A 16,712-nucleotide genomic window follows, 5' to 3' on the forward strand; every position below is an offset into this window, starting at 1 on the left:
CATTCGTACAGGATTCGTATCAAAAACTAAAACAAAATCCATAGAAATATCAATCCAAGGTGCACTAGGAACAGAAGTGGTGTATACAATCCATGTGGTTGTGTTCTAGACTTAGCTTGTCTACAAGTAATGTTTTTTCACAAACACGTTCAACATCACGTTTCATATGTGGCCAATAAAAAAGCTCATGCAAAACTCAAAGTTTAGCCACACCAAAGTGCCCCATCAAACCACCACCATGTGCCTCCCTCACAAGTAATTCACAAATTGATGACTTAGGAATGCACAATCTATCTTCTCTAAATAAAACCATTATGCAAATAAAATTTGTGACACCTCGACCCTTTACAATAAAAATAGCAGCGGAATTTAAAATTTTCTATCAAATGGAAGGAGTTTCAAAATACATCACCATAAAATGTTTAAAAGTAAATAAATGATCATTCAAATGATATAACAAAATACAAAATATCATTCCTATGATCATGATCCAAAATACTTGCAAAATAACATCTTCCTTCCAACTTCGTATGCATATGACTCCGGGCCACAATCAACGTCCTGGTCCGTCGCTCTTATCTGCATCACATGAAATAACTGAAATGAGTATAAAACTCAGCAAGTGGAACTCTTACATAGCAATGATACATAGTATATCTGTAAAACATGGCTTTGAAAACATAAAATACCATCAACTCTGAAACATGTATATCGTAGCAATAGCATAACAATGAGATGGTATTTCTCTTTACTATGGTGGATTGATATCAATAGTAACTCTGTCTGTGGTGCTCTTATCCCATCGATATAAATCGACAACTCTGAGGGATATAAGCCTATGGTCGTTGATCAACTAATTGCATGCAATCTCTGACTATGTATCTATCAATCCATAAAACATTTAAACTCTTTCTTTGGGACATTTCATCAAACACTTTGATATCTTTCTCTTTTGTATTCCCTTCTCAAAGTTGAGACATCAATTGCCTCCACAATATACAACAAAGGTATCAACATAATAGTGAATCAAATGAAGGGAATAACACAATAAAACCTTTGAAACACAATACATATATAATCATGTGAGCACAAGAATGAAATTCCACTTACAACCACTTGAAACCTTGATTCTATACTCTTGGTAGCAATCCTACAACAATAAACCATAATTTGCACCATCAATAACCCAATAACCCAACAACAATACCATAAAAGCCAAAGAATCAACACCATCACAAACCCATAACATCTCCAACACCAAAAACTAAGAAATAACCAAACCAAAAGCTTACCTTAGCTTCCTTGATCCCAAAATAATCTTGCTCTCAACACAAATAACTAACAAGAAGCTTGAATCAAAGGAAATGAAGAAGGAATGAGAACCCTAGCTCTCCCTTGAAGTGAAGAACCGAGAAGAATGGAGGAAATGAGAGAAATGAGGGCAAACACTTGTATTTAAACACTAAAAATACCAAAACACGATTTTTAAACATTGCTGGCCGCTCGGGCGAACATATTTTTCCGCCGAGCGCAGAACTCTCGGCCAAAATCCAAAATTTTCGAAGTAGGCTCGCCCGGGCGGACATTTATTCCCGCTCGGCGCGCACTCTGCGCACTGCCACTCCAAAGATCGCTTCTGAAACGCCTCTTCCCTTCATAATTTGGAAAAGTGGTAAACTACAAAGTTGTAGCTCTATGTCTTATCTGAATCCCTCAAAATTTCAGATCAATTGGACGTCTGAGTAAAAGTTATGCCCATTCTCCCAACATGTGTCACTGGAGGAACGTCGAAACACACGAAACACTTCGGGGCACTTTTGGCTTACCTTCCACAATGATTTGAACAAAACTCAAAATAAGAAGTTACACCACTATGTCTTATCTTTCTAATAGAAAGGCTTCACCTCATTGGATCAATATACAATTTATCATGAATTTAATCGTAACGCCGCTACAAAGCACTACACCTCATCTATAACCAACCTACTATAAATCATAAATTTCGGAAACTCTTAACATCCAAACTATACCTAAACTTGACCAAGTAGTCAATAAACTTATGAAAACTTAAACCGTACGTACACCAGGCTTGGCTATTACAATCTCCCCTCCTTAGAGGAATTTCGTCCTCGAAATTGACGTCACTGACACGAACAACCAGGATACTTCTCTCTCATTTCATCCTCTTGGTTCCCCGTTGGGCCTCTTCGATCAAAAGGTTCCTCCAAAGAACTTTAACGATGCCGATATCTTTGTTCCTCAAAACTTTAACTTTTGCGGGTCCAGTATCTGCACCGGAATCTCTTAGTACGTCAAATTCGGCGTCAAGTCCAATGGCTCGTGGCGAAGAAACTGGACAAGGATTCACAATATATTCCTGAGCATCGATACGTGAAAACATTATGGACTCTGTTCAAGATCTGGCGGTAGGGCTTACCTATAGGCTCGATACACCAATTCTGTCCAAAATCTCAAAGGGGCCAATACATCTCGGGCTCAACTTGCCCTTCTTGCCAAACCGCATCACACCCTTGAGAGGTGCTAGCTTCAAAAACAACGTGATCGCCCAACCTCAAACTGCAAAGGTCTACGACGTACATCCGCATAGCTCTTCTGTCTCGACTGCCTGTCTTCATCCTCTCTTTAATAACATCAACTACATCAGCAGTCTGTGGACCAACTCTGGACCCAAATCTTCCTCTCACAATCTCATCCCATACAAGGGAGATCTACACTTCCTGCCATAAAGTGCTTCGTACACGGTGCCATCCCAATCGTCGCCTGGTAGCTATTATTGTACTGTGAACTCCACAAGAGGCAATTTAGAATCCCAGCTACCAGAATAATAATAGTGCAAGCTCTGAGCAATATCCTCTAGAATCTGAATAACTCTCTCTATTTGACCGTCGCTCTGAGGGTGATATGCTCGTACTGAAAGCTAACTGTGAACCCATAGCTCTGTGCAAACTCTTGCACAAACTCTGAGGTTAATCTAGGGTCACGATCAGACACAATCGACACAGGGACACCGTGAAGTCTAACAATCTCTGCTATGTAATCCCCGGCATACTGGTTTATGGAATCGTCGTCTGACTGGGAGAAAATGCGCTGACAGCTTGGTCAATCCGATCGACAATAACCCAAATAGAGTTAAAACCTTTCTGCGTTCTGGGAAGGACCAGTCACAAAGTCATCGAATATGCTCCCATTTCCACTGAGGATCGGCAAAGATAGCAATGTCCCAGCAGGTCTCTGGTGCTCAATCTTCACCTGCTGACAAGGTTAGACACTGAGAAAATAAACATGGCAATGTATTTCTTAATACATGGCCACAAGTAGAGTCTACGAAGATCCTGATACATCTTGGTGCTGCCTGGATGTATCCGAATATGGTGTGGTATGTGCCTCTGTCAAGACGTCTCGCAGAATACATCACCAGTAGGAACACAAAGACGACCTTCTGAATGTCATCAAAACCCTCTCCATTCACTCCAAACTCTGAATTACCTCTCTCCTCAGCCCTGGGCTCTCAACTCTGACAACTGAACACAACAGCCTGCTCTCATACGGATCCTGTCCGTCAAAGTAGCCCGAATATGACAACGCTGAAAGCAAGCAATGGTCCCCCGGAACCACTAAAGCTATCTCCTCTCGCTGCAAGTCTAACAACAACGGCTGCTGAATCATCGAACTCAAAGAAGAACTCGATTTACGGCTCAAAGCATCTGCTACAAACATTCGCTTTCCCTGGTGGTAACTAATCGTCACATCATAATCTTTGACAAGCTCTAACCACCTCCTCTCCGCATATTGAGCTCTTTCTGGGAAAACAGATACTTCAAGCTCTTGTGGTCTGTGAAATTTCACACTTTTCGCCATATAAGTAATGTCTCCAAATCTTCAAGGCGAAAAACCACAACTGCTAGCTCCAAATCATGCGTCGGATAATTCTTCTCTAGTCTTTCAACTGCGAGAAGCATAGGCTATGACTTCCCACGCTGCATCAACACTGCTCCAAGACCCTTCTTCGACGCATCAGTAAAAACAACAAAATCCTCAGAACCACTGGGCAATGCAAGAACAGGAGCTGTCGTCAACGTATCTTTCAACTCTTGAAATGCACTCTGGCAATCATTGGACCACTCGAACTTCACAGTCTTCCTCGTCAGATATTGGTTAACGGCAGGGCAATCTTAGAAAAATCTGAGATGAAACGACGATAATAACCTGCCAACCCAAGAAAACTGCGTACCTCTGAGACAGTGGTAGGAATAGGCCACTCTAGAATCGCCTCAATCTTTGCTGGATCAACAGCTATGCCATCCTCGAAACAACATGGCCTAGAAAAGAAATCTGCTCCAACCAAAACTCACACTTCTTCAACTTAGCATACAACCTCTTCTCTCTCAACAACTGAAGAACAACTCTGAGATGCTCTGCATGAAGCACTCTGGTCTTGGAATAAATCAAAATGTCGTCGATGAAGACAATGACGAAGCTATCCAAATACGGCTTGAACACACGGTTCATCAGATCCATGAAAACTGAAGGAGCATTGGTCAGACCAAAGGACTTCACAAGAAACTCATAGTGACCATAACCTGGTCAGGAACGCTGTCTTAGGGATATCAGATTCCCTAACCTTCAACTGATTGTAGCCAGACCGATGATCAATCATCGAAAATACAGTAGCACCTTGCAAGCTGATCAAACAAATCATCTATCCGTGGCAACGGATACTTGTTCGTGATAGTTACTTTGTTGAGCTCCCTATAAGTCGATACACAGCCGCAACGACCCATCTTTCTTCTTGACAAAAGAACCGGAGCTCCCCAAGGCGAAGAACTCGGTCGAATAAAAACCCTTGTCTAAAAGATCCTGCAACTACGTCTTCACTCCTTCATCTCGGTAGGAGCCATCCTATACAGAGCCTTAGAAATAGGAACCGTACCTGGAGCTAGATCAATCACAAACTCAACATCCCTGTCCGGCGGCAAACCCGGCACATCATCCTCAACACCATCAGCGAACTCTCTCACAACATCAATATCATCAATATTCAACTTAACCATTCTATCCATATCCACAATTCGAAGCCAGAAACACATCACAACCTCTACACAGCAACTTCTCAGCCTCGAGACAAGAAATAAAAAGAAGGACCAGCGAAGTACCTGCACTGGCGAGCCTACCTCCCTATTGCCATCATCTGCAAAAGTCACCGTCTTAGCAACGCAATCAATCACTGCACGATAGGTTGATAGCCATCCATGCCAAGAATTACATCAAATGCAACCATCGGGGGATGACAACCAAATCAGCAAAAACCAAACGCCCATCAATTTGAACAGAGCACGCATACACAATCGATGTCGGGCACAACACATCCCCCGAAGGCAAAACAACATTGAACTGGAGTGGAAGAACAGAAGGAACTATACCCAAAGATCTCAAAAACAATTCAGACATAAAAGAATGAGTAGCACCTGTATCAATCAAAGTTGTAGCTACTCTGCCTGACATTAAAATAGTACTAGAGATCATAGAAGAATCATGGTTTATACCTTCCTTGGTCATCGTAAAGATGCGACCCTGCACCTTATCCTTGCTCGCTCCCCTTGGACAATCTTTAGCAATGTTGCCAGCCGTGCCACAACGATAACACATATGAGTGCCAAATCTGCACTCTCCTCGATGATGCCTGCTGCACTTGGGACACAAAGGCTTCTCGGGATCAAATGGAACTGCCGGTGGTTTAGGACCTCGGCTCTATCTTGCCTTTCCCCTTGAAAACGATCTTTGCCTCTTTGGTTCGATCCCTGGCCTCTCTGAGCAATGGCCTGCTGTCTCGCTTGCCTCTCTCTGCTATGTCTTTCTCATCTTGCTCAGCCGACAAAGCCTTAGAAACAATTTCCTTGAACGTCACCAGCCTTGGACATGTTGATATCTCTTTTGATCTCCGCTCGAAGACCTCTGATGAAATGAGCACCTTTGTCCTTGTCGTTGGAAGCAATATACGGAGCAAATAGACAACCCTCCTCGAACTTCAAGATGTACTCATCAACGTTCATGCCTCCCTGTCGAAGCTCCAGAAACTCAGTCACCTTCCTAGCTCGAAGTGCGTCGGGAAAGTACTTGTCATAGAACAGGTCTGTGAACTCTTGCCACTTCAAAGCTGAAACATCGACACCAACCTTAGTGGCATTCCACCAGATACGTGCAGCCTTTATCAACATGAATACTGCACAGCTGATCCTGTCATTATCCTCATACTGAAGATGGTCGAAGATTGCTTCAAGCGCCTTTGACCCACTCGACAGCCACTAACGGATCAGTGCTACATGCGAATTCCCGGTGGATCCATTCTCTTAAAAGCAGAAAAGACGGCATGAGTGCCAACTACCTGAGCTACTTGGCCTCTCACTTGGCCTCTACCCTGGCCTGCTCCTTGCATACGAAGCAACTGCTGGATCTATTCGCTATGAACCTTGGCTTGCTCTTTAAGCAACTTGCCGAACTCGTCGACAACTCTCGAGGAAGAACTATCCTCACCCTCTGACGCCTTACGCTTAGGAGGCATACTGTACAATGTGCTCGCAAAAGACATATCTTAAAATAACAATGAATAGATGCAAAAGAAAACATACCCGGACAGTTGAAAGTAGACGAAGTCATATGCATTGGTCCGAAGAACGGTGCTCTGATACCACTAAATGTGACACCTCGACCCGTTTACAATAAAAATAGCAGCGGAATTTAAAATTTCTATCAAATGGAAGGAGTTTCAAAATACATCACCATAAAATGTTTAAAAGTAAATAAATGATCATTCAAATGATATAACAAAATACAAAATATCATTCCTATGATCATGATCCAAAAATACTTGCAAAATAACATCTTCCTTCCAACTTCGTATGCATATGACTCCGGGCCACAATCAACGTCCTGGTACGTCGCTCTTATCTGCATCACAAGAAATAACTGAAATGAGTATAAAACTCAGCAAGTGGAACTCTTACATAGCAATGATACATAGAATAATCTGTAAAACATGGCTTTGAAAACATAAATACCATCAACTCTGAAACATGTATATCGTAGCAATAGCATAACAATGAGATGGTATTTCTATTTACTATGGTGGATTGATATCAATAGTAACTCTGTCTGTGGAGCTCTTATCCCATCGATATAAATCGACAACTCTGAGGGATATAAGCATATGGTCGTTGATCAACTAATTGCATGCAATCTCTGACTATGTATCTATCAATCCATAAAACATTTAAACTCTTTCTTTGGGACATTTCATCAAACTCTTTGATAATCTTTCTCTTTTGTATTCCCTTCTCAAAGTTGAGACATCAATTGCCTCCACAATATACAAAAAAGGTATCAATACATAATAGTGAATCAAATGAAGGGAATAACACAATAAAACCTTTGAAAACACAATACATATATAATCATGTGAGCACAAGAATGAAATTCCACTTACAACCACTTGAAACCTTGATTCTATACTCTTGGTAGCAATCCTACAACAATAAACCATAATTTGCACCATCAATAACCCAATAACCCAACAACAATACCATAAAAGCCAAAGAATCAACATCATCACAAACCCATAACATCTCCAACACCAAAAACTAAGAAATAACCAAACCAAAAGCTTACCTTAGCTTCCTTGATCCAAAAATAATCTTGCTCTCAACACAATAACTAACAAGAAGCTTGAATAAAAGGAAATGAAGAAGGAATGAGAACCCTAGCTCTCCCTTGAAGTGAAGAACCGAGAAGAATGGAGGAAATGAGAGAAATGAGGGCAAACACTTGTATTTAAACACTAAAAATACCAAAACACGACTTTTAAACATTGCTGGCCGCTCGGGCGAACATATTTTTCCGCCCGAGCGCATAACTCTCGGCCATAAATCCAAAATTTTCGAAGTAGGCTCGCCCGGGCGGACATTTATTCCCGCTCGGGCGCGCACTCTGCGCACTGCCACTCCAAAGATCGCTTCTGAAACGCCTCTTCCCTTCATAATTTGGAAAAGTGGTAAACTACAAAGTTGTAGCTCTGTTACTTGTATTGAATCCCTCAAATCTTCAGATCATTTGGACGTATGAATCTAAAGTTATGCCCATTCTCCCAACATGTGTCACTGGAGGAACGTCGAAACACACGAAACACTTCGGGGCACTTTTGGCTTACCTTCCACAATGATTTGAACAAAACTCAAAATAAGAAAGTTACACCTCTATGTCTTCTCTTTCTAATGGAAAAGGCCTCACCTCATTTGGATCAATATACAATTTATCATGAATTTAATCGTAACGCCGCTACAAAAGCACTACACCTCATCTGTAACCAACCATACTATAAATCATAAATCGAAACTCTTAACATCCAAACTATACCTAAACTTGACCAAGTAGTCAATAAACTTATGAAAACTTAAACCGTACCGTACACCAGGCTTGGCAATTACAAAATTTATCATGTGGACCATGCATACATGTTTCAAATACTTCCTTAAAATCCTCATCCATCGCTTACAATTCTTTCACATATTCAAATCCCAAGATTTGTGAATCCAAGGTAGAAATTAGTACGTACCTCTGTGATAGTGCGTCACCCACTACATTATCCTTACCTTGTTTGTATTTGATTATGTAGGCAAATGTTCCTATGAATGCCACCCACTTGGCATGCCGCTTGTTCAGTTTCTGTTATCCCCTAAGGTAATTTAGAGACTCATGATCGGTATGGATCACAAACTCCTTAGGCTTCAAGTAGTGTTGCCACATCTCCAAAGTGCTCACAAGCGCGTACAACTCCTTGTCATACGTTGGATAGTTCAGTGCTGCTCCATTGAGTTTCTCACTAAAGTACGCCACTGGTCGTCCTCGTTGCATCAAAACACCTCCAATACCTACACCTGAAGCATCACATTCAATTTCAAAAGTATTAGAAAAATCAGGCAAAACAAGTAAAGGCGCATTAATTAATTTTTGTTTAATAATATTAAAAGACTTCTCTTGCTCCTCGCCCCAATGGAATGTAACGTTCTTCTTAATCACCGCCGCCATCGGTGCCGCCAGTGTGCTAAAATCTTTTACAAACCTCCTATAGAAGCTTGCAAGACCATAAAAGCTTCGAACTTGACTAACATTAGCAGGCGTTGGCCAATCTCGAATAGCACTTACCTTGTCCTCATCCACTTGTATCCCCTGTGAACTTACCACAAAACCAAGAAAGACAAGTTTGCTTGCACAAAAATCACATTTCTTAAGATTAGCATATAAATGTTCAGCCCTAAGTGTTGTCAGTACAAGTCTCAAATGCTCAACATGCTTTTCGAAATCTTTGCTATACACAAGAATATCATCAAAATAAACCACATCAAATTTCCCTATGTAAGCACGCAAAACATGATTCATCAACCTCATAAAGGTACTAGGAGCATTAGTTAAGCCAAAAGGCATGACCATCCACTCATATAACCCATATTTGGTTTTAAATGCCGTTTTCCACTCATCACCTTCCCTCATTCTAAATTGGTGATAACCACTTTTTAAATCAATCTTACTAAAAATACATGCACCATGCAACTCATCTAACATATCATCTAGTCTATGTATGGGATGCCTATACTTGATGGTTATATTATTAATTGCCCTACAATCTACACACATTCGCCATGATCAATCTTTCTTAGAAACTAATAAAACAGGTACAGCACAAGGAGACATGGACTCACGCACAAAACCCCTATCTAACAATTCACTTACCTGTCGCTGAAGCTCCTTAGTCTCATCCGGATTGCTTCTATAAGCTGGACGATTTGGAAATGCACTTCCGGGCACAAAATCAATTTGGTGCTCAATTCCCCTCAATGGTGGTATTCCTTGAGGTAGCTCCTCCGGAAATATATCATCAAACTCCTGCAAAAGGGAAACAACAATGCTCGGAAGATTTCCGGCTATATCACTTGTGTTAAAGAGAATCTCTGTAATAGCCAAGCCTGGTGAACGGTATGGTTTAAGATTTCGTATGATTATTGACTATTTGGTTGAGTTTAAGTATAGTTTTGATGTTAAGAGTTGTGATTATGGGTTATAGTATTGTTGGTTATAATTGTTTCGTGGTGTTGTTGATATTAGTTGATGTGTAGTTGTATTGTATCAGCGTTGCGATTCGATCTTTGTTGCGTTGAGTTGGTGTTGGATACAGAGGTGACCGCACCCGCGGTCAAGAAGGCACCGCACCCGCGGTCTCATGCTTCAGAATTTCGGTTGTTTTCACGTAGCCTCAGCGCACCCGCGGTGCAAGGTGTAGGCGCACCTGCGGTGTTCGGGCAGAGACCAGAGCGCACCCACGGTCCTTTGTGGAGCGCACCCGCGGTCGTCAATTGTGGAATTTTTAGATGAGGTGCCGAAGGCATAGCGCACCCGCGGTGCAAGGGCTAGCGCACCCGCGGTCCGTGAATAGTGAAAGCGTGTTTTCGAGCTTTAAGTGATATAAGGCATGAGTTGGTTCACTTTTTCTCATTCTTTTCCCTTCATTCTCGATTTATGCTCTTGGGGAGACTAGGGTTTCTTCATTTCTTTCTTCTCTTTCTTTGATTCAAGCTTGTTGTTGGTTATTTGTATTGAGAGCAAGGTTATTTTGGGTTCAAGTAGCTAAGGTAAGCTTATGGGTTTGTTTATTTCTTGATTATGGTGTCGGAGAAATCATGGGTTTGGTGATTGTGTTGGTTTTATGGATTTATTGATATGGGTTTATGTTTATTGAGTTGATAATGGTGTAATATATGGTTTATTGTTGTAGGAATTCAACCAAATGTTTAGAACCAAGGTTCCAAGTGGTTGTAAGTGGAATTTCATTCCTTGTGCTCACATGATAGTATATGTATTGTGTTCCAATGGTTTTAATGTGTTATTCCCTTCCATTTGATTCATATTATGTATTGATATACTTGAGTGTATATTAGAGGCAATTGAATGTCTCAATTGTGAAAAAGGGAATACAAAAGAAAGAGTATGCAAAGTGTTTGTTTAAATGCCCAAGAGAGAATTCAAATGATTTATGGATTGATAGATACATAGTCAGAGATTGCATGCAATTAGTTAATCAACGACCATAGGCTTATATCCCTCAGAGTTATCGATTTATGTCGATGGGATATAGGTACAGAGATAGAGTTACTATATAGATATCAATCCAACAGAGAAAAGAGAAATACCATCGTTATTGTTATTCATACTATGATATTCATGTTTCAGAGTTGATGGTATTTAATGTTTTTAAAGTCATGTTTTTCAGAGTATGCTATGTATCCATTGCTATGTAAGAGTTCCACTTGCTGAGTTTTATACTCATTTCAGTTATTTCATGTGATGCAGATAAGAGCGACGGGCCGGGACGTTGATTGTGGGCCGGAGTCATATGCATATAGAGAAGGAAGGAAGAAGTCATTTTGCAAGCATTTTGACATTATCACAAAAATGATATTTTGTATTTTGTTGTATCATTTGATTGATCATGTATATACTTTTGATTATACATTGACATGTATTTTATATCCTTCTTTCTTTTTAGAAAATTTTAAATTCCCTTGTTATTTTATTAAAACCGGTCGAGGGTGTCACATTTAGTGGTATCAGAGCACCGTTCTTCGGACCAATGCATATGACTTTGTCTACTTTCAATAGTCTGGGTATGTCTTCTTCTACATCTATTCATTGTTATCTATTGATATGTATTGTGTGAGCACATTGTAGGAGTTATGCCTCCTAAGAGGAATGCTGCAGAGGGGGAAGATAGTTCTTCTTCTAGAGTTGTCGATTAGTTCGGCAAGTTATTGAAAGAGCAAGCCAAGGTCCATAGTGAGCAGATCCAACAGTTGCTCCGTATGCAAGGTACAGGTCAAGGTAGAGGTCAAGTGAGAGGCCAAGTGGCACAAGCAGTTGGTACTGATTGGATCTTTACTGCTTTCAAGAGGATGGATCCGCCTGAGTTTGCAGGAAGCACTGATCCGTTGATGGCCGTAGAATGGATCAAGGCACTCGAGGCTATTTTTGATCATCTCAACTATGCAGACAAAGACAGAGTTTGATGTGCAGTGTTCATGTTAGTCACGGCTGCACGCATTTGGTGGAATGCTACCAAGGTTAGTGTTGATGTTCCGGCATTGAAGTGGTCAGAGTTCACTGATCTTTTCTATGACAAGTAATTCCCAGACGCACTTCGAGCTAGGAAGGTGACTGAGTTCTTGGAGCTTCGACAGGGAGGTATGAATGTCGACGAGTATATTCTGAAGTTCGAGGAGGGCTGTCTGTTTGCCCCGTATATTGCTTCCAATGACAAAGACAAAGGTGCTCATTTCATTAGAGGCCTTAGAGCAGAAATCAGAAGGGACATTAATATGTCGAAGGCTGTGACATTCAAAGAGATTGTGGCTAAGGCTTTGTTGGCCGAACAAGATGAGAAGGACATTGCAAGAGAGAGACAAGCGAGGCAGCAGGCCATTGCTCAGAAAGGCCAGGGTTTGAATCAAAGAGGAAAGTATCGTTGCAAAGGGAAAGGCAAGTTAGAGCCGAGTCCTAAACCACGGGCAGTTCCATTTGATCCCGAGAAGCCATTGTGTCCCAAGTGCGGTAGGCATCATCGGGTAGAGTGCAGATTTGGTACTCATACTTGCTACAGATGTGGCACTGCAGGCCATATTGCCAAGGATTGTCCAAGAGGAGCGAGTAAAGAGAAGGTGCAGGGTCGCATCTTCACCATGACAAAGGAAGGTATAAACCATGATTCTTCTGTGATCTCTAGCACTATTTTAATTTCAGGCAGAGTAGCTACGACATTGATTGATACAGGTGCTACTCATTCTTTTATGTCTGAACTATTTTTGAGATCTTTGGGTATAGTTCCTTCTGTTCTTCCCCTCCAGTTTAATGTTGTATTGCCTTCGGGGGATGTGTTGTGCTCGACATCTATAGTGTATGCGTGCTCTGTTCAAATTGATGAGCGAGTGGTTTATGCTGATTTGATTGTTATCCCGATGGTTGCGTTTGATATTATACTTGGCATGGATTGGCTATCAACCTATCGTGCAGTGATTGATTGCGTTGCTAAGACGGTGAAATTTGCAGATGATGTCAATAGGGAAGGTATGCTCGCCAGTGCAGGTACTTCGCTGGTCCTTCCTTTTATTTCATGCCTTGAGGCTAAGAAGTTGTTGTTTAGAGGTTGTGATAGGTTTTTGGCTTCGATTGTGGATGTGGATAGAATTGTGAAATTGAATATTGATGATATTGATGTGGTGAGAGAGTTCCCTGATGTTTTTGAGGATGATGTGCCGGGTTTGCCGCCGGACAGAGATGTGGAGTTTGTGATTGATCTAGTTCCAGGTACAGTTCCTATTTCCAAGGATCCGTACAGAATGGCCCCAACAGAGATGAAAGAGTTGAAGACGCAGTTGCAGGATCTATTGGATAAAGGTTTCATTGGGCCGAGTTCTTCACCTTGGGGAGCTCCGGTTCTATTTGTTAAGAAGAAAGATGGGTCTTTGCGGCTTTGCATTTACTACAGAGAGATCAACAAAGTGACAATTAAGAATAAATATCCGTTGCCACGGATAGATGATCTTTTTGACCAACTGCACGGGGCTACAGTGTTTTCGAAGATTGATCTACGATCTGGCTATTATCAGTTGAAGGTTAGGGAGTCTTATATCCCTAAGACGGCGTTCCGGACCAAGTACGGTCATTATGAATTTCTTGTGATGTCTTTTGGTCTAACTAATGCTCCTTCAGTCTTCATGGATCTGATGAACCGAGTGTTCAAGCCGTATTTGGATAGCTTTGTCATTGTTTTCATCGATGACATATTGATTTATTCCAAGACCAGAGAGCTTCATTCAGAGCACCTCAGAGTTGTTCTTCAGTTGTTGAGAGAGAAGCGTTGTATGCTAAGTTGAAGAAATGTGAGTTCTGGTTGGAGCAGATTTCTTTCTTAGGCCATGTTGTAATAGCCAAGCCTGGTGTACGATACGGTTTAAGTTTTCATAAGTTTATTGACTACTTGGTCAAGTTTAGGTATAGTTTGGATGTTAAGAGTTTCGATTTATGATTTATAGTATGGTTGGTTATAGATTATGTGTAGTGCTTCTATAGCGGCGTTACGATTAAATTCATGATAATTCGTATGTTGAGCCAATTGGTATGAGGCCAATTGGAGTGGTTAGATAAGACATAGAGGTGTAACTTTCTAATTTTGAGTTTTGTTCAAATCATTGTGGAAGGTAAGCCAAAAGTGCCCCGAAGTGTTTCGTGTGTTTCGACGTTCCTCCAGTGACACATGTTGGGAGAATGGGCATAACTTTTTATTCATATGTCCAAATGATCTGAAATTTTTAGGGATTCAATACAAGAGATAGAGTTACAAATTTGTAGTTTACCACTTTTCCAAATTATGAAGGGAAGAGGCGTTTCAGAAGCGATCTTTGGAGTGGCAGTGCGCAGAGTGCGCGCCCGAGCTGGAATAAATGTCCGCCCGGGCGAGCCTACTTCGAAAATTTTGGATTTCTGGCCGAGAGTTCCGTGCCTGAGCGGAAAAATATGTCCACCCGAGCGGCCAGGGATTTTTAAAAAACATGTTTTTGGAGTTTTAAGTGCTTATATACAAGTGTTGCTCCATTTCTCTCATTTCTCACCTCTCATTTTCGGATTTCTCTCCTTGGGAAGGCTAGGGTTCCTTATTTCTTTCACTTCCTATATTCGATTCAAGCTTTTAGTTGGTGATTTGAGTTAAGATCGAAGTTCTTCTCGGTGCTAGGAAGCTAAGGTAAGCTTTTGGTGTTGTTATTTCTTGGTTTTGGAAGAGAGATGATATGGGTTTGTTGTTATGTTGGTTTTATGGATTATTTGGCATGGGTTCTTGATTATTGAGTTGATGATGGTGTTATATACGGGTTATTGTTGTAGGATTTCAACCAAGGAGTTAGATTCAAGGTGTTCTTGTGGTTTGTAAGTGGAAATTCATCCCTTGTGCTCACATGATGTTATATGTATTGTGTTTCAAAGGTTGTAATGTTTTATTCCCTTCATTTGCTTCATAGTTATGTATTGATTCATTTGTTATATCTATTGGAGGCATTGTATTTCTCAATTGTATTGAAAGGGAATACAAAGATATAGTATTCAAGGTGTTTGATAAAATGTCCCAAAGAAAGAGTTTAAATGTTTTATGGATTGATAGATACATAGTCAGAGATTGCATGCAATTAGTTGATCAACGACCATAGGCTTATATCCCTCAGAGTTGTCGATTTATATCGATGGGATAAGAGCACCACAGACAGAGTTACTATTGATATCAATCCACCATAGTAAAGAGAAATACCATCTCATTGTTATGCTATTGCTACGATATACATGTTTCAGAGTTGATGGTATTTTATGTTTTCAAAGCCATGTTTTACAGAATATACTATGTATCATTGCTATGTAAGAGTTCCACTTGCTGAGTTTTATACTCATTTCAGTTATTTCATGTGATGCAGATAAGAGCGACGGACCAGGACGTTGATTGTGGCCCGTAGTCATATGCATACGAAGTTGGAAGGAAGATGTTATTTTGCAAGTATTTTTGGATCATGATCATTGGAATGATATTTTGTATTTTGTTATATCATTTGAATGATCATTTATTTACTTTTAAACATTTTATGGTGATGTATTTTGAAACCTTCCTTCATTTTATAAGAAAATTTTAAATTCCGCTGCTACTATTATTGTAAACGGGTCGAGGTGTCACACATGTTGTCTCGAAGGATGGTATAGCGGTTGATCCAGTGAAAATCGAGGCGATTCAGAAATGGCCTATCCCTACCACTGTATCAGAGGTACGCAGTTTTCTTGGTTTGGCGGGTTATTATCGTCGTTTTATTTTAGATTTCTCCAAGATTGCCCTGGCGTTAACCAATCTGACGAGGAAGACTGTGAAGTTTGAGTGGTCCAATGATTGCCAAAGTGGATTTCAAGAGTTGAAAGATGGATTGACGACAGCTCCGGTACTTGCATTGCCCAGTGGTTCAGAGGATTTTGTTGTTTATACCGATGCGTCGAAGAAGGGCCTCGGTGCAGTGCTGATGCAACGTGGAAAGGTTATAGCCTATGCTTCTCGCCAGTTGAAGCACTACGAGAAGAATTATCCTACGCATGATCTGGAGCTGGCAGCTGTGGTTTTCGCCTTGAAAATCTGGAGACATTACTTATTTGGCGAAAAGTGTGAAATTTTCGCGGACCACAAGAGTTTGAAGTATTTGTTTTCTCAGAAAGAACTCAATATGCGACAAAGACGGTGGTTAGAGCTTGTCAAAGACTATGATGTGACGATTAGTTATCACCCAGGGAAGGCAAATGTTGTAGCAGATGCTTTGAGCCGTAAGTCGAGTTCTTCTTTTAATTCTTTGATTCAGAAGCCATTGTTGTTAGATTTGCAGCGAGAAGAGATAGCTTTGGTTGTTCAAAGAACCATTGCTCGCTTTTCAGCGTTAGTCATTCGGGCTACATTGACGGACAGGATCCGTAGAGAGCAGGTCTATGATTTACAATTGACAGAGTTGAGAGCCAGAGCAGAGGAGAGAGGTAATTCGGAGTTTGGATTGAATGGAGATGGTTTGGTGACTTTCAGAGGC

This window comes from Primulina tabacum, chromosome 7 (genome assembly GCF_025594145.1).
Source record: "Primulina tabacum isolate GXHZ01 chromosome 7, ASM2559414v2, whole genome shotgun sequence".
Classification (NCBI taxonomy): Eukaryota; Viridiplantae; Streptophyta; class Magnoliopsida; order Lamiales; family Gesneriaceae; genus Primulina; species Primulina tabacum.